Source organism: Ursus americanus, chromosome 20 (assembly GCF_024610735.1).
Source record: "Ursus americanus isolate L20-20 chromosome 20, mUrsAme1.1.p, whole genome shotgun sequence".
Taxonomy (NCBI): domain Eukaryota; kingdom Metazoa; phylum Chordata; class Mammalia; order Carnivora; family Ursidae; genus Ursus; species Ursus americanus.
In genome coordinates this window covers 16,305,932-16,328,151 of record NC_142146.1, presented here as the reverse complement: position 1 = coordinate 16,328,151, position 22,220 = coordinate 16,305,932, and the positions used below count along the sequence as shown (strand labels likewise).

The window sequence follows — 22,220 nt, the reverse complement described above, 5'->3', positions numbered from 1 at the left end:
ACAGATAGATAGGGTGAGATCCTGAACAAAGCAGCTTCTGTCCTGGAATATGGGGCTGGTATAATGGCATGTGAAAATATTCTGGAAGCTCTCTGAACCCTCTCCTCTTTGGGTTTTTACAGAGGCTTCCTTATATAGAAACTATTAAATCATTGGTAATTGATTAAAATTTCAGCCCCTGCTCCCCAACCAACGTTGGTGGGACTGAAAGCTTCAACCCTCTAATTATAGGATTGGTTTCCTTGGCAATCAGCTGCCAACCTTAGTCGTTGTCCAAAAGTCACCTCATTAACATAAACCCAGTCTTGGTAGAAAGGAGCATGTTAGAAATAAACAAGACATTCACTTCACCTTCATGGCTCTGTAAAAGAGGTTAAGAGACCAAATATCATCACAAAAGATGATCCTGTAACTCAGGAAATTCCAGGAGTTTTGGGAGCTGTGTGCCAAGAACTAAGGACGAAAGCCAAATATATATGAGAAATACATTTTGGTCATCTAAACGATCAAATACACATTTCTTATAAATCACAATATTGCAATGATAATGGGAAAAGAAGGGCACAATTTGCCAGATAAGTGGGTTGAAAGGCACAAGAGCAGTTGGTAAGGCTAAGGGAGAGACAGAGAAAAAAAAGAATCAAACACTGTAAGAATTATTTTAGAAAATCTTAAATTTCAATCTTTACTACAACCCACATTAAGAGGACCCCAAGTTGAGACATGCTATATATACTGGCTTGTGAGATACTAGAAAACACAGAAATATCTTCTTTTCTAGGAAAAAATATGATTATCCTGTCATAATCCATCATAATATTTACCATATTCATCACTTACCATATGCCAGGCACTAGTGCTTCCAAATTCATTTTCCAACTTCTTAGGTAGGTACTATTATCCTAATTTATAAGCAAAGTCTTAGAAAAAAATTAAATATCTTACCTACAGCTATATAAGTAATCAGTGGCAAAGCTGGGATGTAAACCCAGATAAGTTATCTTCCAAATTTGTGCTCTTAATACAACAATCTGAGGGGCAACACAACATGGATTCAGATTTTTTCCAGTAAGAATGTGGAAAAGGCAGAACTCAGTGGTAGAAAGAACCCTGACCAGTGATTCAAAAACCCAGATTCTAATCTACAATCTGCCACTTCGATTACTGAATGGCTTACCTCTCTGGATCTAAATTTTCCCACCAATAAAATGACAAGGATGAACTACATTACTAAGATGCCACCCTCCTAAATGCGAAGGGAAAATTTAATGCAAATATAGAATGGTAATCTAAACAGATAAATGGAATTCACATTTTTGCCAAAAACTGAATAAATGGTATAGTACAAACCTTACCTCAAATCCATACCAAACTTAGCAAAAAAGTTATTATCACCACCACAGATGAAGAAACTTAAGCTCAAAGAGGTGAGATTAATTTGCCTATAATCACACTGGCAGTATGTGACAGAGGTAGGGTTGGAATTAAGGACCATTTAATAGGCTCTTTCCTCTATTCTACGTTGCCTCCTGAACTGAATCTCGTATTTCCATCATCTTTCTACCTCTGAAAAGCTAGAATATCCCTAACCCACTTCATAGGATCAGTCACGATACAGTGGAGCAAGCATTAAATCTTATGGAGGCAAACGGACCAACACTTACTCCTGTTTTGTTTGGTTTTAAAGATTTTATTTATTTTAAAGGGAGAGGGAGGGGCAAAGGGAGAAAATCCCAAACTGACTACCCGCTGAGCACGGAGCCCAACTCTGGGCTCCATATCAAGATATCACCACCTGAGTCGAAACGAAGAGTCAGATGCTCAACTTGACTGACCCACCCAGGCGATCCCCCATATTTTTTAAAGATTTATTTCTTTTTGGAGAGAGAAAGAGCACCCGAGCACACAGGCAAACAGGGAAGGGGCAGAGAGAGACGGAGAGACAGAGAATCTCAAGCAGACTCCCACTGAGCATGGAGCCCTATACCAGGCTCAATCTTCCAAACCTGAGATCATGACCTGAGCCTAAATTAAGAGTCCAAGGCTTAACCAACTGAGCCACATAGGTGCCTCACTCCCTATTTTTAATTAAATAACTAGAGGCAGGAATGGCCTAACTAGTTTATAAAGAAAGGATAATTGCCTTTTTTTATGATACTGTCATTCCATCTATGCACTTCAGAACTCAAATGCCCTATCAGTGAATGCCCAAAATGTACTCAGCATCAGATACACAGTATAAAAAACTCCTCTCTCATTTCTATGTCACTAAACTGCACTAGTCCAAAAATAAGTGTTATGGCTAGGGAATCATAATATTTTTTCAGGGTTAGCATACGTATGAAGAGCAGTCTACTTCTTTTCAATCTTTTCATAAAGTAATGTATTTCAATGGAACTGAGCACTTACATACACTGTTACTAGTATTAGCAGTAATTACTCTCTAATAGCCATAAGACAACTACACCTTAATCCAGAATATAAATACAAGGAAGAAAAAAATAAATCACATTGGTTCTATTCATGGATTATGAAAGACTTCATCACATTTCATTCAATAAACATAAAAATGCTCAGTGTTAGTAATTAATATTTACCAAGTGTTTATGGTACGTCCGGCAGCCTTTAGGGGAACTATCTCATTTGTTCTTCACAACAATTCATTAAATCTAAGGCCTCTGATGTGGGCAAGAATCTCCTGTTATCGCAGGTGGATTGAAAGAAAGGCAAAGGTTCTAAAGTGAGGAAGCCAGGAATGCAAACCAGACAGCTGACTCTGGAGCCCAGGGAAACCCTTAGAAACTACGCATTGGTGCCTTGGAGAGTTAGGCATTACTCTCATTTCAGCGATAGGGAAAATGAAGAAGAGATTTAGTCTCCTGCCCAGTGTCAAGTGAATAAGTGGAAAATTCAGCACTTAGACCTTGAGTTAATGTTCTGAGTTAATCCAGTGCATTTCCCATTACACTATACTCTCTAATACTAAAACCTTACATTTGTATACATCTTCCCATTTTATAAACAATATTGCATTAAAATTTTCTAATGACCCTGTGAGTGATGTATCATTCTTAATTTACAGATGAAGTAGGAAGTGATCACAACAGGTTGGGAAATCAGATATGGCATGTTTAGGGAACCAGAATTTAAATCATGCGTTGAGATCTTGAGCAATCCGATTCAAAACTCCATGGTAGAAAAAAAAAAATGTCTCCTATGTTTAAGAGTCACAGGTCAGTTTCAATCCTAGTAACATCACTGTCTTCGATCATCTTAGCAGATGTCCAACAACACATGCTGGAGCAGTTTATATTTCAACTTATATTACAGTGTTAGCGAATATTTTATCTCCCTTCGAGTATGGGAGTTCCTTGTTTGCACGGACGACAGTCAACCTACCGTGCATGTATGTAGTACTCACTCAACAAAGGATCAAAAATCATACCAAACATACAGGTCAGACACTGCAGAAACGATGACCATCTACTGTTAGCCTCGATAACGGACCGGGGGAGGGGGGGTGATGTCCACTGCCCCAGACAGTCCCGTCCTAGCCACACGTCCCTCTTTCGTTTTCGATATAAATGCAGTCTCAATTAATGAAATAAAACTAAAAGCACCCCAGGAATTCAGAGTACGGAAAGAAAATAAGCAATAGAAATAAAGGGAAAGACCAAGTAGGGCCTGGAACAGCTAGCGTGAAAAGGTGACAGGAGTAAGGGATGCCCAGGCGCGGGCTGCTCCCTAGTCAACGGAGGGCGCACGGGCTTGCGAAGAAAATGACGCGTCTCCTCGAACCAGCAACAGCGGCGGAGGTTGGTCCTGGCACCGCCCGCACCCCTAGCCCGGCTAAAGCGAGTCACTCACCCCGAAGACAGGCTCCGTAGGGCCGCCCCCAGGGCCGCCGAGTTTCGATTCCCCAGTGTTTGGAAACGGACGGAAAACAAACCGGGTCGCCAGGGGTCACCACGGGCTTCCGGTTTCCTCGAAGACACAGCCGCTTCCCCAGAGAAGGCAGCCGCTTCGGGAACGCCGCGGAGGAATTCCCATTTCTTTAGCCTCGGCTGCGCCGCAAGCGGCGCGGCCCGGCCCGTCGGCTGGGGCTCCGGAAGTTCTGGAAGGAGGGACAAGCCGAAGCAGGAGAGGCCGAGCCGCTGCCGAAGAAGGCCCGTTACCCAGCAACACACGCGCGAGACCCAGGCCCGCCGGCGTCTGCCTCGTCGGCTCCCGCCTCGTCAGCGTCCGCACCGGCTGATGGCCATGGCGTGTTCCGCGGAAGGGAAGCGCTGTTGATGGGGCCTGGCAGGGAGGACGAGCAGTGAACGGCCGGAAGTGGGGCTCCCGCGGTCCTCCGGCTGGGCTCCGAGACCGCGCGAGCAAACCGGAAGTCGGTCCGCGGGGCGCTGAGAGGGCATTCTCGAAGCCGGGGCTTTGAGGGGTGGGGGAAGGAGGAGGTGGGCGCGGCGTACTACGTGTCCCGAGAGTCTCCGCGGCGGGGCGGGACTTCGGCGACGCGAGGAGGCGGAGGCGGAGCTGGAGTTGGGTAAGCGCATTACCCGCCGCTGTGGCGGTTGGGTCGCCGACTTGTTTTTCGGCCTTCCTCCAGCGCGTCTTTTTCATTCGGCGTCCGCTTGGGGGTCCCCGAGCGTCTGTGGTGCGTGTTGGGTCCTCTGAGCGCTCTTCCGTGTTGATAGTGGTGTCGCCTCGCTGTGGCCGGGAGCGGGGAAACTTAAAGACGCATTCGGGGCGGGCGGAAGGAAGCTGTTAAAGCCCCCCACCTCCGTTTCCTGGACGCTGCTGCGAAACTCAGGCCGTCATTTGAAACACAGGCTCGGCGAATTACTCAAGGCCCCCCATAGTTATTCAGCACAGTGCTCTTTAAAAAAAAAAATCTAATTTATTGAGCTTAGGACAAAGCTTTGGGGTTTGGGGATGGTACCCGGCTGCCCTAGAGTTGCTACCGCTTTTGGTTGTTTCTGATGATAGCCCTGAGCTGTGGAGCAGAGTAGTTGGACTCGTTACTGTCTTTGGAGGTCGCAGCCATATGGAACCCCTCAAGCTCTAGGGCTATTTCTGGTTAAAAAAAGTAAAGGAGAAAACGGTAATTGTAGGCAGTTTATCCTCATTAACCGCCAATTAGCAACAATGACGCCACTTGCCACCCTCTTACGTAGTACTTTGTCAGCTGAAGGCTTAAATATTCTTTAAATAGGTGTTCTGTTGGAAGGTGATTTTACATCGCGCTTTAATTCGTCAGCCCACCTGTCCGCTCTGATCAAAGGATGGATTCGACTCAAGGGTTAACTTTAAAATACGTTTTTGTTGTTGTTAAGCTTCTATTTTTGGTTTAAGTGAAAGGTCATGGCTCTTATGAACAAAGACCACACTCAACTTAAAATTACATCATATTTTTAAAAAATCTAAATAATAAAATCATTTGCTCCAGTTTATCCGCCTGCGGCATGGAAGAGAGCAGTGTTTTTAATATTTTAGGCACGAATCATTTATTTTTTGATTGCCTTGGTAATGCACCTTGCAAATTCAAAAGCAGACCACTACCTAGGATGTTTTGGCTAGTAGAGTTTTAAGGAATGTTAACAAAATCGGCCAATGTCCCAAATCATCAGAAATAAAATGATAACCTGGTTTCTAATTTGTAGATACGGAAATGTTCTCTGTTTTTCAACTTTCATTCACAATTTAGAATAATCTGAGACTTGTCGAAAACGAAGGGAAATACTTCATCTTTTCTGAGTAAGGAGAAAATGACAGCCCATTATTTTAAAGTTTTTCTGATGAGAGTCTATTTTTATTTTAAAATGCACACCTTCTTACTATAATTATGAAAAAGGTTGGTCTATTAACAAAATTATTTTTATATTAAAATTATTTTCTCCCGCCTCATCTCACACACACACACACACACACACACACACACCCCCAGGAAAAAAAAAAAGTACATACACATAGACAAAAGGATGTGAACTACTTAAAGTCGCTACTTGATAAATTGTGTATATCCAAGTCCGTGTGTATCCTGAAGCAACAGTCTTCAAATAGGGCAGCACACATCCCTAACCCTTAACCTTAGAAGGTGATGTAGGAAAGATGTTAGGGTTCAAAGTCAATGGCCAAGAAAGAATTCTTGAGATGTCTTTGGTGCAAAAAGGTCATTTTATTAAAGCACAGGGACAGGACCCATGGGGACAAAGAGCTGCTGTACTGGGGTTGTGAGGGGTGGCTGATACTATGGGGTTGGGAAACGTAGGGAAAAGAGAGGTTTCAAAAGGATTTTCATATGTTATAGGAAGACTCACAGGATACCTGGAGGCCTTGCCATCGTCAAGTTAAGGTGGTTTTTTCCTCCAGCAAGGCACGAACAAGAAGATAGTTGGGAGCTTCCCGGAGGAACATTACATTCTGCCCACTTCCAAGTATTTGTCAACGGGCTGCAGGTTATAAGGACATTTAATTGTATCTATGTTTCGTTCTGGAAGCTAGGTTATTGATAGAAGTGCTTTGCTCTTGTAGATTGCTAAGACATTTGTAAACTGAGGGAGACTCATGTCTTGCAGGATTGTCATCTCTATAAGTTAACTTTGTTTTTCCTCTCCTTAGGTCTAGGGTAGCCAGGAGTGCTATGAGGAATGTCACATAGATCCCATCTGGGGGAGAGGGGTTGTGAGGTGTCAGCTTCTGCTTTGTCCTTAGCTTGCCTTCTGTTCCCTCATGGAGGATTTCCATACATATCCTTTATGTAAAGGATAGTTTGAAGGTACTAATTATCAGGTTGTCCACTTCCATGTTTTCTTCCTTAAAATTGATCTACCTGAGAGTGTACCTGAATCAGAAACCTTTCTCCCTTCCTCCTTTCCTCTTTGGTAATTGTCCCTTTCCTACTCTCAAATAAAGCAATACCTTTAATCTGACTTAAATCTGTTTAGAAAGTGAGTGATTCTAATAACTGAGTAGCTAATTCCTTTGCAAGAATGTCAGTTTCCAAAGGCTTTCAAAAGTATTGCAGGACTTAATTGAGTTGTCAGCTGACCATTAAAAATAATTTTTGAGACCTACCTCTATGTGATTTTTAGTACATGGCTTAGTAGTTCAAAAGAATGATTGTTGTTATAACCAGAAATTCTTCTACTCCCAAATACTTGGAAGAATACAAAATAGAAGAGCAACCTAACCTGTTTCTTTCTAGCAATGAGTAGTATTCATCCTGGATACATAATCAGAATGGCTGTCGGGGGAGAAGGCCCCAACTATTTCTTTATGATTTGCATTTCCAATAAAAGCTGACTTGATATTTTCAAATGGTCATAATTTGTAATATGTTTGTTATTTGATCAGTAGTAGCATAGTAATTTAATGATATCACAATACAATACCAAGGAAAACTTTTAGAACTTATGTTCTCAGGAATTTTAAAATATTTTTTTGTTGTTAGAAGGAAATGTGATAGGATGGTCAATTTAACACTAAACTGTTAGGATAAACTTCTGTGGGAGAAGTGAGATAAAAATATGAATTCAAGGAGAAAAGGAATGATAATCAAGTTCCCAACTGTGAAAAGACTTTGTTCATGTGCTTTTCAACTGGATGAATGATGATACTAAATTAGTATGGCATTTACTGTTTGATTTTAAAAGAGAGAGATGCTACTGTTTCTGGCAGCTAGCCTTGTTCTGGACATATAATCTGTGCTTCATAATAACTTTTTGACTTGAAATGCTTTGTATTCAGTCAGAATTAGCTTCTTACAGAGCTTTTATTTTTAAAAAAATGAAACGTGTCATAATTGTATGCACAGTAACTAAGTGCAATGATTTTCTTTTGGAAACATGTAGGTGAAGAAAAATTTGATTGCCCTGGAAAGCCCTAAAGTAGGGAGAAGAAATATGAGGATAGCTAACAGAACAGCAACAGAAAACCCAGAATGGGGTTGGTATGTTGTACAGAGAAAGAAAAAAGATCCAGTAGAGGGAATCCTGTATTCTTATTAAATGTAAAAACAACACTTCTCTGAGGCTTGACAGTTATACTCTTGCTATTCGGGATATGAATTCATTAATTTATTCAGTAATTAACAAATATTTATTTAGCACCTACCATGTGCCAGACATTGTTTCAGGCACTGAGATGAAACATCAATATGACTTTTTAATGTATAAGGAAATAAAATCTATCACAGGGCAATCAGTCACATAGGCAAAGACCTATGTGAAATTTAACAACATGACAAGCAATTCCCTCCCATTAATTTTTTATGACAGTTACTGTATGTGCCTATGAAAACTTTTTTTCCTATTTAAAATGGGAAGAGAAGAAATAATTTGGAGACTTCTACATGTTGACCGTATAAAACCAAGAGGACAAAGTCAGTTTGTTAAAGATATTTTATAAAGCTACCAAATAAACAATGGAAAGATGACATTAAGCCTCTAGAAGATCTGTAGAAAGAAATTAAGCTAGATTTTTAAAAATAGATTATGTAGTAAAGGGAAAGGAAAATTTCCAAGCCCATTGCACAACTCTCATTATATAAAAGTGAAATTATTGAATTTATAATAGTTGCAAAGTTAAAGACATAATTTCCTAGTGTAGATTTTTTAATTTTCTATGTATAGATAATCAATTGATTCTTAAAAGTACAAAAAAAGACGGATTTTTAATCACTGATATTAATCATTTACTCTATAATCATTTTATATCAATTCCTTTTGGCTTTAAAAAGTTCCTCCCTCTCATCCCATAGCCAATCTGTTCATCTGGTTTTATGGATTCCACTCCTTAGCTGTCTTTCCAGTCCTGTTTCATCATCCCTACTGTGCTACAGTTTCCTATTTGTACTATTATAATAGTTTCTTCTAATTAGTTCGTTCGTTCTTTCTTTCTTTCTTTTGCTTTTAACTCATTCTTTATATGGATATCTAAATGATCTTTTCAATATGTAAATCTTACCATTACATATCTCCTCTTAAACTTCTGAAATGACTCCTTTAAAAAGCCATTCTTTAACTAGCCCAGCCTGTTTTTCCATGGGCTGTTTCCTAGACACATTGCCAGCCCCAGCACTGAAATTGGGTATCTTTGCTCATTTATAAAGTTTTCATTCAGCTGATTCTGATTATGATCTTGTATATATACTTTTTTTATCCTTGATATTATTAAAAAATTCTCATTTATTGGGGAGCCCTGGAAATTCTCCAACATCAATTTGAGAATTATGGCTATACTTATATATTTGTCTTAAAATGAAATCACATTTTGGGGTACCTGAGTGGCTCAGTTAAGTATCTGACTCTTGATTTCAGCTTAGGTCATGAAGATCTCAGGGTCCTGTGATAAAGCCCTACTTCAGACTTTATGCTGGGCATGGAGCCTGCTTAAGATTCTCGCTTTTCTTCTCCTTCTGCCCCTTGCCTCCTACGTGTGCACACAGGCACGCGTTCTCTCTTTCTCTTTCTCTGTTTAAAGATTTATTCATTTGAGGGCAAATGTGTGAGCAAGTAGGGGGAAGGAGAGAATCCTCAAGGAGATTCCCCAAAGAGCATGGAGCTGACAGGGGGCTTAATCTTATGACCCATGAGATCAAGGCCTACGCCATAACCAAGAGTTGGAGGCCTAGCCGACAGCCACCCAGGCGCCAATCTTTCTCTCTCTCTAAAAAAAAAAAACAAAAAAAAAAAAACAAAAAAAAGATGAAATCGCATTTAGAAGAGGATCCTGTATCTCCAGGTAATGGATATCATCAGAATATATTGAATCACAGTTTTTTTATATTATTGTGTCATAATATTTTTTAGAGTATGTGGCAGAAGGATAACATTATTTTGACACTAAGTGTTCCCTAGTAGAAATGAAAGCTGTTTTATTCCCTTTGTGCCCAAAATAAAAAAAATTTTCTCCAAAGATTATCCTAAACTAATACCAAAATTCTTAATTGTTCTTCTAAATCTTCAAATAAATTGCATTGCTACTTGTATGTTATGGGTAAGAGTGTTAAAAAAAAAAGTTCTTTATCTCATCCTACCAATACTTTTTCTAGAATAATTCAAATTTTCAATTTGAAGAAGTGTTTCTTTTGTTTCTGTGACAAGACAGCTTGATATATTTATTATCTCAAATGAACTAATAGGTTTCAAATACCTGCGTTAGATAATATAGAAGTTTAAATATCAGAGATAAGGCAGACCTATAACTACCTGGAAATACCTAAATATATATTGAGAAAATCGTCAATATGTCAAACTTAGTAACTGAAGTGATTGCTCAAAACTAAAGAGTTTTAGAAGCCAGATTATCCTTTTATTATTTTTCAGTTTTGATTTTTAGTTCTGTTTAGATGAAAAGGGAAATGAAATAACTACATCTACACCAAATCTTGTGTTTTAACTTGGGAATTTATTAACAACAGAAATATAGTTTAAATTATCAATAACATTTACATTCATGAAAAATGTAATTATTTTTTCACATTGAGTGTATCATTCACTAAGTATTATCATTCACTAAGTGGGAATATTTAATGTTTTGGTCAATATTTGTTATAAAAGTTATGAAAAGAGTCTTAAGAGAATGAAAAAAAATTTTTTTTTGTCTTCAATTAGGCAGAGGACAATTATAGTTTTCCAGATAGAGCAAACTCACTTTTAAAAAATATGCATGTGGAGATCTTTGATTGGGGGGAAATAATGGCTTGGGTTGAGGAAAAGAGGAAGAGGGCTAGGGAAAAATTTTATGCATTTTGATATTAAATGAATCAGCAGAATAATCCAAAATCCTTGTTTTCTAAAAATAAAGCAACAACAAAAATCTTTAAAAGACTATAAATATCTGGGGGCGCCTGGGTGGCACAGCGGTTAAGCGTCTGCCTTCGGCTCAGGGCGTGATCCCAGCGTTATGGGATCGAGCCCCACATCGGGCTCCTCCGCTATGAGCCTGCTTCTTCCTCTCCCACTCCCCCTGCTTGTGTTCCCTCTCTCGCTGGCTGTCTCTGTCCTGTCGAATAAATAAATAAAATCTTTAAAAAAAAAAAAAGACTATAAATATCTTTCATCTTTACAAAAACTGGTGAGACAGGTTTATTCACTTTTTTTCAGAAGAGAAATACAGAGCAATAAAGAAATCGTCAACTCTAAAATGTAGCATTAGGCATATTTATATGATGTGTCTATGAAATGTTCCTTTAGTTAAGAGTTAGAGAAAGTGTGCTTTTACCCTACATGACCTGGATTATGTCAGTCTCATATTTCCTTTTTGCTGAAAAAATAATAGAAATTTTAAATATTGATAATACATAATGTTAATCAATAATTTTGGTCACTTCCAATGATATCTTAATAAAAAATTTAGAAAAAATAGACTTAAGTGACCTTCATTTTATTGCTTTGCATACTGAAGGTTGATATATTTAAAACCAAATATATCAGTATTACATTAAATGTACACAGACTACACAAAGACTGTCATATTGGATTAAGAAAAAAAATGCTGATAATAAAAGATCTGTGGAAAATAGCAAAGGATAAAAAAATATTGATCATGAATAAGCTAATGTAGAAAGTAGCCTGATATAAAATATTACCATGAGACATAGCAGACTTTCAGAAAAAGAAAGTATTACTTCCACCAGAAGATAAAAAACATTCTGTGTGCATCTAATAAAACAGCTTCACAGTATATGAACTAAGAGATAAATACACAATAACAATGATTTGAACTTACCTACTTCACTAACTGATAGAATGAAAAAAGAAAAAAATACCTTAAGGAGATAGATGGTCGGAATTAAAATTAACATCACACCCCTAGGATGGCTATTATCTGAAACAAAAAACAAATGGAAAATATTTATCTTAAAATTAATATGGAATCTCAAGGGACTCAAGGGAATCCATGAATTCAAAACAATCTTGAGAAAGTGGAACAAACTGGAGGCTTCATTTGCTGACTTCAAAATGTGTTACAGAGCTGTAGAATCAAAACATTATGTCATTGACATAAAGACATACATATAAATCAATGGAGTAGAATAGAGAGCCCCCCTCCCCTGCTCAAACCCTTATATAGGTGGTCAAATGATTTTCAGCAAAGATGCCAAGACCATTCAATGGGAAAAAAATTTTTTTTCAACCAGTAGTGTTGGTTTTGGGAAAACTGAATTATCCACATGCAAAACAATGATGTTGGACCCTTACCCACCATATATAAAAATTAAGTAAAAATTGATCAAAGCCTTAAATTGTTAAGAACTAACACTGTAACAGTCATAGAAGAAAAATAGGGGAAAGCTTTATGGCATTGGATTTGGCAGTGAATTTTTGGACATGGCAACAAAAGCACAGACAACAAAAGAAAAAAATAGGTAAATGAAGGTCTCTAAATCAATCACTAATAAAATACGAAGAATCATCTAGTGACCAAGACCAATATTGGAAAAATACTGTGCTCTTTACTTTGAATTTCATTAGAACTATCTAAATACATAATTGAGGAGTAAAGAATGTAACTTCAGCTTCAAAACTAAATCATGCCTATGCTTAAATAGTATAGACCGTAAATGACATGGGAAAATGTCACAATATATTGGTAAGAAAGCAAATTGTTCAGGACTACAGCCCAATTTTTTTATGTCTTTTCCTTCCATTAAAATTACAGTTAAAAAGTAAAAAAGAAAATATACACAGAAAAGAAAAGAGGGAGTCATCAGTAGGTGAAAGATTTCAACAAATGTTCTGAAAGAAACTAGGTATGAACATGTTATCGAAAGAAATGGAGCTCAGGAAGCTACAGCACAGAGGAGTCCACAGTGGATATGGGAATCAGTCCTCCCAAAAAGATGATGGCAAGGCTATGATGGCCCTAAATGTAAGATGGAGGATGAATATGAGATTTTTTGGAAGTCTTTTATGAAACTAATGTGCCTCCTTGTCTTCTCCATCATGCAGAAAGACAGGCAATCCAGGGTTTCCTCTAAGACCAGAAGAAGAAAGGACCCACCCACTCTAAAGAAATTGAAAATTGGACAAACTGGGAAAAGGCTTTAGCTTATTTCTTTCCAGGGTAAGAATTCCAACTTATTCCTATTCTCAGTGTGTCGTGTTTACTTTGCAAATTTAGATGAGATATGTTGAAGAAGTATGCTCTCAGTTTTACATTATGCAATTTAAAATTCTGTTCTCACGTTCTCATTTGAAAACTCTTTAGTGATTCTTATTCTCAATATTTGTGTAGTGATTCTTGAAACAATAATTATGTAGTTACTAGCACTCAGTAAGAAAGTCATCACTCTTTATTAGAATTATGACACTTATTTCTAAAATGAGGAACATGAATGACAATGTATACATCATTTCAAATGACAAGTTGAAATTCTCTAATTAGACTAGCTTGAGATTCTATTCTTGTGCCTTGTGATTTAAGGGAAGGGGTGAACTTAACTGAAGATTGTTCTTTCACGTTAGTGGAACAAAATTTTACCTTTAAGCAAATCAGCTATATGACTTCCATGGCAGGTAGCTTAGATAAAAGTCAGTTGAGAATGGGCACATGTAGGGAGAAATAAAAAAGCCCATCTGAAATCAGTGCTGTCTTTGCCCAGCATACAGATGTAATTCTGATCATTTATAGCACTATTGTATTTGGTAGACTATCTGAAGAACTTAATTTTGATTATCCTTGTTAGAGCTGTTGTTTTATTCTGACAAGTCTCAATATACTGAGTAAGCTGGGATACTTGTAACCAATATAGACTTAAAGCATATAGATCAATTATCAAGATTTGAAGTTAGCATTTAGCACAATTTGTCAGATTTCTAATTATTTGTTAACCATTCCCTTAAAAAAATTTAAAGCTGAGGAATGTATTTGCTGCAAAAGATACCAGTTTTTAACTCTGGTGAAAGCTGTTTCTTTCCATTCAACTTCGATTTCTGATTTTGGATGAAATTCATTAGTTATCTTCATTATTAAAACAAAAGGAAAAGGAAAAAATATCTGCTAAGCATCTTGGAGCGTTGATTTAGCCAGAATCTATCCAGAAGTATCTGCATAAACTAGTCTATGAATGATAAAGCTAAATTACAATTTTGCACAGATAATAGGCTCTTAATAAATTTCTTTTGAACCGTTAAGTATAATCTAAAGTTGACATATAAGCACAAATTTACAAATTATGTAAATGAATGAACAGCAAATGTTAAACTTACATCACAGAGAAGATTAAGGATAAATGCACTGCACAGTAAAGTTTAGAAGCAGGGGCACCTTGGTGGCTTAGTCAGTTAAGTGTCTGACTCTTGGTTTAATCTCAGGGTCCTGAGATCCAGCCCTGCATGGGGCTTTGTGCTGGGGGGGTGGAACCTGCTTAAGATTCTCTCCCTCTACCCACCCCATTCTGTGCTGATGCGCATTCTGTCTCTCAAAAAAAAAAATAATAAAACTGCTTTAAAGGTTAGAAGTAAACTAAATTGTTAAGTTGAGCACTTGAGAAAAATCACTAAGGAAAGATGAAATAATTAGAGTACACTCATTCTGCTTTGGTTTCTGCATATTTTAATTTTCTATCCAACTACAAATAGAACTCACTTAAAAGCAGTGTAGAAAGGAAATCAAACATTTATTATATGTCTTTAGTCTATCAGGCACTGAAATGGGTTTTATATGCTATTTCATTTTATCACTAAAATCATCCCATGAATTATTATTACAATCAACATGTTCAGATGATAAAATGATATTCAGACCATTTAACTGACTTGCCTTAATTAAAGAATCTCAGGAAATGGAGCCAGAATTTAAATCCAGAGCTACAGAAGAAGATAATTCAGTTGATATACATAGTCATCCTGGTTGTTAAATATTTTGAATATCAGCATTGCCTGGGCTAGTCTTAATTCTGAAGTTCATATTATTTCCATTATTTTATAATACTCCAAATTTTCAGTGCTTTCTTTGACAGGAACTTTTTTAGATGTTAGGATACCATGGTTAATAAGATCGATATGAATTTTGCCCTAAGGGGATTTTCATTATCTTATAGAGGACTTCATCAAACAAATTATAATATAATGAGTTAAGTGGTATGAAAAGGAATTGAGAGTCCTGGGGGCACATCATAGGAGCTTTGACACTCCTTACCATTTTTTGGATCGGTTTAGACATCATCTAAACTTAGCCTCACACCCTCTACCTAAAGCCTTAGTGTACCACATCTGCTTTCATAGCATTCTGTATTTGTCTCCTGACACTTAATACTTAACATTACTTGAGGAGAGGGATTTTGTCTTTGCCTAAGCATTACGTCTGGCTCATAGCAAACCCTCAAGAACTATTTCAGAATCAAAACCAAAAAAAACAGCAAAAAAATAGAATCAGGGTCTAAAACTGCAGCAAATATGTGAGAGAGCAGTTTTAGGTAAAGTTTTAGGTATTATGATGAGAAGTGATGGAGATTTCCTTGTAAAGTAGGAGGCAAGTTTATCTTTTGAGAATGAGGAAGATGGTGTAGGATTTATTTATAAAGGTTGAGAATAATCACGGTGCAGACGCAAGAGGAAAGAGAAAGAATACATAAAAAGGATAGCCTTGAAGATGCGCTGGTAGCCCCTCTGAGGTTGGAATCTTTGAATATGTAGTGGTACCGATAGGCATGACTATGTAATTTCCACTAAGCATCGGCAGCTGAGATGCAAGAAATCAGGGATCAAGCCTATATTTGTTAGGAATGCTCTTGGCCTTGAGTAATTGGAAAGATAAATAGTAGTTTGAACATGTAAGTGTTAATTTTGTCGTGTATGCAGAAGAACAGATATGTAGAATGATGATAAGATTCCTAAAGAACAAAAACCTTCATTCCTCAGAATGTTACTATGAGTCCTTCCCTGCATATCAATTGGAAATGTTTTTCTTCTGTTTTTTCTAAAATCTTGTTTTGTATAATATATACTTTTTAAATTAAAATTGATCATTAAAATAAAACTTTAGAAGGAAAATATCTCTCTGTTTTGTTTCCAAAACATTTTTTGGTTCATGCTGAATGTTATTAGTACCAGAAAACACTTGAACATCATTAAGGAACCCAAGACATAAAAAGAACTGATTGTACACTTTAAATGGGTGAATTTTGTGGTTTGTGAATTATATCTCAATAAAGCTGTCAAAGCAAAAGAAATGAAGAGAAAAATGGGAACTTCCTCCCCTATACATAGCAAACTTAAAGAATAGAAAAAAATGACTATTTGTTGTGCAAGTAATATATCAAGAGGTCTCTTAAAAAGTGGGTTCTGGTTCTGGGGTGGCAGGGAAAGGCAAATCATGGTAGATGAGGCCTAATCTTGTACCAAGACTGTTTAGTAAGTGAAGCTTATGTTTTTATACCAGACTCCTTCTCTTCAACCGTTTGTATAATATATGTCATAACTTGCTCTGCTCATGACACTTTCCACCTTGCTCTTTTCTTTCTTTGCATTTCTGTCCTAATTCGCAGAAGGGAAAAAAGACAAACAAACAGGAACATACTCAGAGTTGGCTAAAATTGTTTTCTCCACTTGCTTCATAATTTCAGTTTAGCATTTTCATTTAGCTCTACCACTAACCTAATGTTCATAGATCATTGATGACTTCCATGTTTAAATCCAGTGTCAATTCTCTGTTCTCCGTACTCAAATCCTAACTAGTATCTGCTACAATCAACTGTTCTGTCTTTCTGGAAGCATAAAAGTGACCAACTTTGATCCAGTTACTTAGGCTGAAAACTTAATAACTTAATAATGTCACTACTACTTGATCACTACCTTTCCCTTATTCCCTGCATCAGTGAGTTCTACCTATTTCACCTCTAAAACATATGGAATCAGTCCACTTTTCTTAGAGCCCTATTTCTACCCAAGACTAAAACATGTCTTTTCTCAAATCTGTTCTTTTTACTGAAATATAATGTGTTTTTAAAATATATACTTTTTTGAATTATACCATTCATACAAAAAAAGTGTGAAAATTATAGATGAGCAGCTCACAAATTATCCCCAAGTAAGTGTACTTGTATAACCACATTCAGGGTAACAATGAATCTCTTCCTCTCACTCATTATGTCACAGTTATTAGGACCCTTGAAGAACATTGCGTGCCGCAGAGAAGCTACCTCATGGCCACTCGCTCTAGATCCCTTTGATCCAAAGCTGACTGCTGTCTTAATTTTAACACTGCAAATTAGTTCCACCTGTTTTAAAACTTCATTTAAGTGGAATCATATAATATATATTTTTAAAATCAAGCTTTTTTTGGTATGTTTCTGAGATTCACTCAAGTTTTGTGTAGCAGTTTATTTTTATTGCTTGTTTGTTCATTTTTATCACTATATAGCATTTTATAATGCGAGTACACCGTATTTCACTTTTCTGTTCCACAGTTTGTAGATATTTGAATTTGTAGTTTTTGGCTGCAAATATTGAACATATCTTGAACTTATCTATTGAAATAGATATAGATATTAGATATCGATATTTTTGTCATATATATACCTAGAAGTACATATGTTCAAATTTAGTAGATGGTGAGAAACAAATTGCCAGTTGACATACCGATTGGTAACCTAACCCAACCAGCTGTGTATGAGAGTTCGTTTATATCCTTGCTAACGCTTGGCGTGTCATTCCTTTTAACATTGACTTTGCTGACAAGTTTGCAGTGGTATTCATTGTACTTTTAATTTGCATTTGCTTTATAACTCTTAAGTTTGAGGACCTGTTCATATTTATTGGTCATTTGGATTAACTCTTTTGTGATATACCTGTTTAAGTCTCTTGGCTGTTTTCTGTTAGGTTCTCTGATGTTTTTCTAATTGATAGTAGATCTGTACCAGAAATCTTCCCTACACTTACTGCCTGTCATACTGGTCTCATTTTTGTCCTTCACATAGGCCCAAATTTTCTTCTTTTCAAGGCTCTTTATGGGCTGTGTCTTCAATTTTCAAGTTTCATCTCAAATGTCATCTTTCATGTAAACCTTCCTCAACCATCTCCTCATCTCCCCCCATGTGCACATCATTCTATTATATCATCTTGGTTTTTTTCCCTTAAGCATCTTGCAACATCTGATAGATTTACGTATTGGTTTGCTTATATATACAGTGCACTTCCCTTCTTACTGGAATGTTAACTCATGTTTACGTCTGTTTTTATTCACTGCTGTTTCCCTAGCACCTGGAACTTTTGTGTGGTATGTGAGAGGTTAGAAGTAAATATCTGTTGAAAAAAATGAATGAGGACACTTGGGTGGCTCAGTCAGTTGAGCATCCAACTCTTGGTTTCAGCCCAGGTCATGATCTCTGGATTGTGAGGTCGAGCCTTGCACTGGGCTCCATGCTCAGTGGGGAGGCTGCTTCGGATTCTCTCTCTCTCTCCTGTACCCCCATTCTCACTTTTACACTCTCTTCCAAGTAAATAAATAAATCTTTGAAAAAAAATGAATCAATGAGTGAATCAGGGAACAAATTAATGCCTTGTTTGAGATACTGATCATACTGATATATTTACAGAAGAGTACATCACTTTTTCCTTAAGAGTATAGGTTTTTGTAGATGAAGGGAATTTTCTTGAACTAGGAGCATTGCCTGATATTTCTTATGTGCATTATTATTGTATTCCTAGTAAGATTATTTAACCCGTAATGATCTTCATTTTCCAAGTTACTCTAAAAGTAACCATTATTGGTATATTGCCTGGTACATCTTTGCAAGTCTAAAATTTACAAGTCCATAAAACATTATTACAATTTAACTTTTGCAACAAGAAGTTACAATTTGGCAAAATAAATTAAATCAGGTACTTTGGGTACACAAATGTTTGAGGCTATTTAATTAGCAGAGACACTGCAGGTTGAAATTTATTGAAAATTTGTAGTCTGACAGTTTATTTGGAAACTTGTTTTCATATTAAAATATTTCCTCAGAATTTTCAATAATTGATTTTAATTGAAGATCTGATATATAAGCTATAATTATGAACAACATGCATAGAAAATATTAAATCTAATGAATTACTATCCAAAATTTTCTGCAGCTAGTCACCATCTTGATGTATGTAGATCAATATCAATTGTTTTTTTAGAATATTTACTTCAAGGATAGCTTATGTTCCTAAAATATCTTTGAGAAATAACCTTTTTATATTGTTAATTTTGTCCTTTTACATTTATATTAGCCTTTTGTATTTATTTCCTGTATTCATTTATAAAACTCATGATACTGAAAATGTAATTTTATTATATTTATTTAAAACACATATATACTTACAATCTCTTCTCATTATTCATGGTCATTATGTTCTCTTACATCATTGTGAATACTGAATTAGCAAATTCTGAATCCTTACTCCTCAAGGAAATGCAGAATTAGATTCCTGCAAACCTCTGGTCACAACATTTTCATTAATCGATCAATATGGAAGTTTTTTTTATATACATATATGTTTCTGTTTAAAGACACTTTATACTGTTCATTCATTAACATTGAGCTCATAGCCAACAGCACTATAACTCTTGCCTGAACAAAGCTTATGTAGCAGATTTTCTCCTTAAGACACATCTCTGCCTTCTTGAGCTTAAGAATGCTAGCCCTGTGGGGAGGGGGACATCATTTCAAACAATAAAATCACCAACAACAGCACTTACTAGAAAAATGTGGCACTAAATAGATCACAAAATGGGTAGCTCTTCACAGTATGAGAGCTGAAACAAGAAGGCAGAGCATTACCTTGTGAAGGTGTAGCAAATATTGATATTGGAGGTAACAGTTTTATAGAGAGTAGGCAAAATGGCAAATACAGAATCTGCAAATAATGAGGATTGATGTATAGTTATATAAAACAATACAATTTTAAATCATCCAACATAAAAACTTTGGAAAAAAGAGCAGAAAACAATTTATAATCTTACCACCATAAGATTTATTTTTTATATTTTCCAGTTTTTGCCTCTGGTATATATATTTTCAAATATTGCCTGGACAGCTACTCTTTCTGTCTACCAGCCAGTTTGCTGCTGGAAAGCCGTCCTCCATTGATATGTTTTAGATGGAGCTGTCTTTACCCCATGTTTTAAGGATGGGTATGTGACCTATGCCTAAAATTCCGATATTCACCAGCTGTAGTCCCTGATACTAGGCTAGAGCCAGTGTGGTGCCTTAAGATTTTTGCTAGATTCCTGGAGAATAGACACTTGCTCTCTTATACTGGACTTGAATTTGCTGTCACCGTCTTTTCCATAGCATCTGAGACTGAACCTAATGCAGAAGGAGGCAGAGTAGAGAGAGTCTAAGAAAAACCAAATCCTAATGAAATAATTTAATTGGTCTTAAATTAATTTATTTTTTAAAAATTGTATATATTTAAGATATATAATGCAATATTTATATATATATGGAAATGATTATTGCAATTAAGCTAATTAACATATCCATCATCTCACAAGTTAACCTTTGTACATGTGTGGTAAGAAGGCTTAAGATTTTACTCTTTTAGCAAATTGCAAATACACAAATTATTTTTTTTTAAAGATTTTATTTATTTATTCGACAGAGAGACAGCCAGTGAGAGAGGGAACATAGGCAGGGGGAGTGGGAGAGGAAGAAGCAGGCTCCCAGTGGAGGAGCCTGATGTGGGGCTCGATCCCAGGACTCCGGGATCACGCCCTGAGCCGAAGGCAGAGGCTTGACGACTGAGCCACCCAGGCACCCCCAAATACACAAATTATTAACCATAGTCAACATGCTATAAATTAGGTCTCTAGAACTTAACTTATCCTATCTAGCAGAAACTTTGTACCCTTTCACAAACATCCCCATTTCCTCCACCCATCCCTGGTAACCATCATTTTCTCTGCTTCTATGATTTTGACTTTTTTTCAAATTCAGTGGTAATCATGCAGTACTTTTTTTCTGTGCCTGAATTATTTCATTGAGCATGATGCCCTCCGGGTTCATTGACGTTCATCCATGTTGTCACAAATGACAAGGTTTCCTTCCTCTTTAAGGCTGCATGATACTCCAGTGTGTATGAGGTGTGAATAATGTGAACAGTGCCGCAGTGAGCATGAGAGTGCAGATATTTCTTTGAGGCAATTTTATTTCCTTTGGGGATATATACCTGAAAGAGGGACTGTTAGATTATGGAACAAGCAATATGTTTTGTATATGCCTGCATGCACATGTGTGTCTGTGTGCATGCATACTTACAATCGATCCTGAATGAAAATAACAACTGAATTAATTCCACATGACATTTAAGATCATATGACAACATTCAGTTGCTCAGGTACAGGAGGGGGAAAGAAAAGATCACTGAATTCATCAAAAGAAGGTCAAAAGCAAAGAGGTTTCTAAAGGTTTTTTAAGAGAATAATTTTAATAATGGGACAGAGAATTCAATCTGGAGAAAGATATAAATGAAGACAGGACGGAAGTAATGTATGATTACGTTACTTGAAAAATGATTGGTTTTAATGGACTTGTTGGGAGAACAAGAGTATCAGAGAAGCTTGCAGTTGATATTTTTGGGGGGTGATATCACTAGGAGAAAGCACCTATGGAAGAGAATGGTCAAAGTGAAGTGAGTAGAAATAGAGAAGCAGAGTTGAATATCAGAAGATGATAGAGCTATGGACTAGATGGTAGATGAGAACAAGGTGTTTGCATTTCCATCATATGTGTAATTCCATGTATAAACTAAATACAGGTAAGTAATGTATAGGTACTTAGCTTAATTTTAATGTTCAGGGGTGCCTCTGTGCCTCAATCGTTAAGTGTGTGCCTTTGGCTAAGGTCATGATCCCAGGGTCCTGGGATCGAGCCCCATATTGGGCTCCCTGCTCAGTGGGAAGCCTGCTTCTCCCTCACCCACTCCCCCTGCTTGTGTTCCTCCTTTTGCTGTGTCTCTCTCTGTCAAATAAGTAAAATCTTAAAAAAAAAAATTTTTTTTTTTTTTTTAGTGTTCAGTTTTGCTTTGGTAAATAAAAAGAGCTTCCTAGTCAAGATCTCTGTCTAAACCTGGGTCTGCTATAAACATGTATCTTAGGACAAGGAGAAAAATTTTGAAGAGTTTATCAGGTGTTTATATTTCCTGCCCCCAGCCTACACATACACAACCAAGAATATTCTGCCAGCAAAGAAAATGGAATGTTCAGCCAGCCCTTTCCCTTTTGGGGATGGTTTCAAATAGATG

The 22,220-nt window shown here is 36.9% G+C and overlaps 2 protein-coding genes across 4 annotated transcripts in view; one reads left to right on the top strand and one right to left on the bottom strand.

Annotated features, from left to right (window-relative positions):
- AZI2 (5-azacytidine induced 2) overlaps positions 1-4,353 on the bottom strand; it is a 35,192-nt gene extending 30,839 nt beyond the window's left edge. The window contains exon 1 of one of the 2 annotated variants that reach the window (XM_045774480.2): positions 3,868-4,353. The gene's annotated coding sequence lies outside the window, so the exon portion shown is untranslated. The remainder of the gene's footprint in view (positions 1-3,867) is intronic. The other variant, XM_045774481.2, reaches the window with a different exon arrangement.
- Positions 4,354-4,409: 56 nt separating this feature from the next.
- ZCWPW2 (zinc finger CW-type and PWWP domain containing 2) overlaps positions 4,410-22,220 on the top strand; it is a 140,190-nt gene continuing 122,379 nt past the window's right edge. The window contains exons 1-2 of one of the 2 annotated variants that reach the window (XM_045774482.2): positions 4,410-4,543; positions 12,954-13,068. The gene's annotated coding sequence lies outside the window, so the exon portion shown is untranslated. Of the gene's footprint in view, positions 4,544-4,650; positions 13,069-22,220 lie in introns of those variants that run through there. The other variant, XM_045774484.2, reaches the window with a different exon arrangement.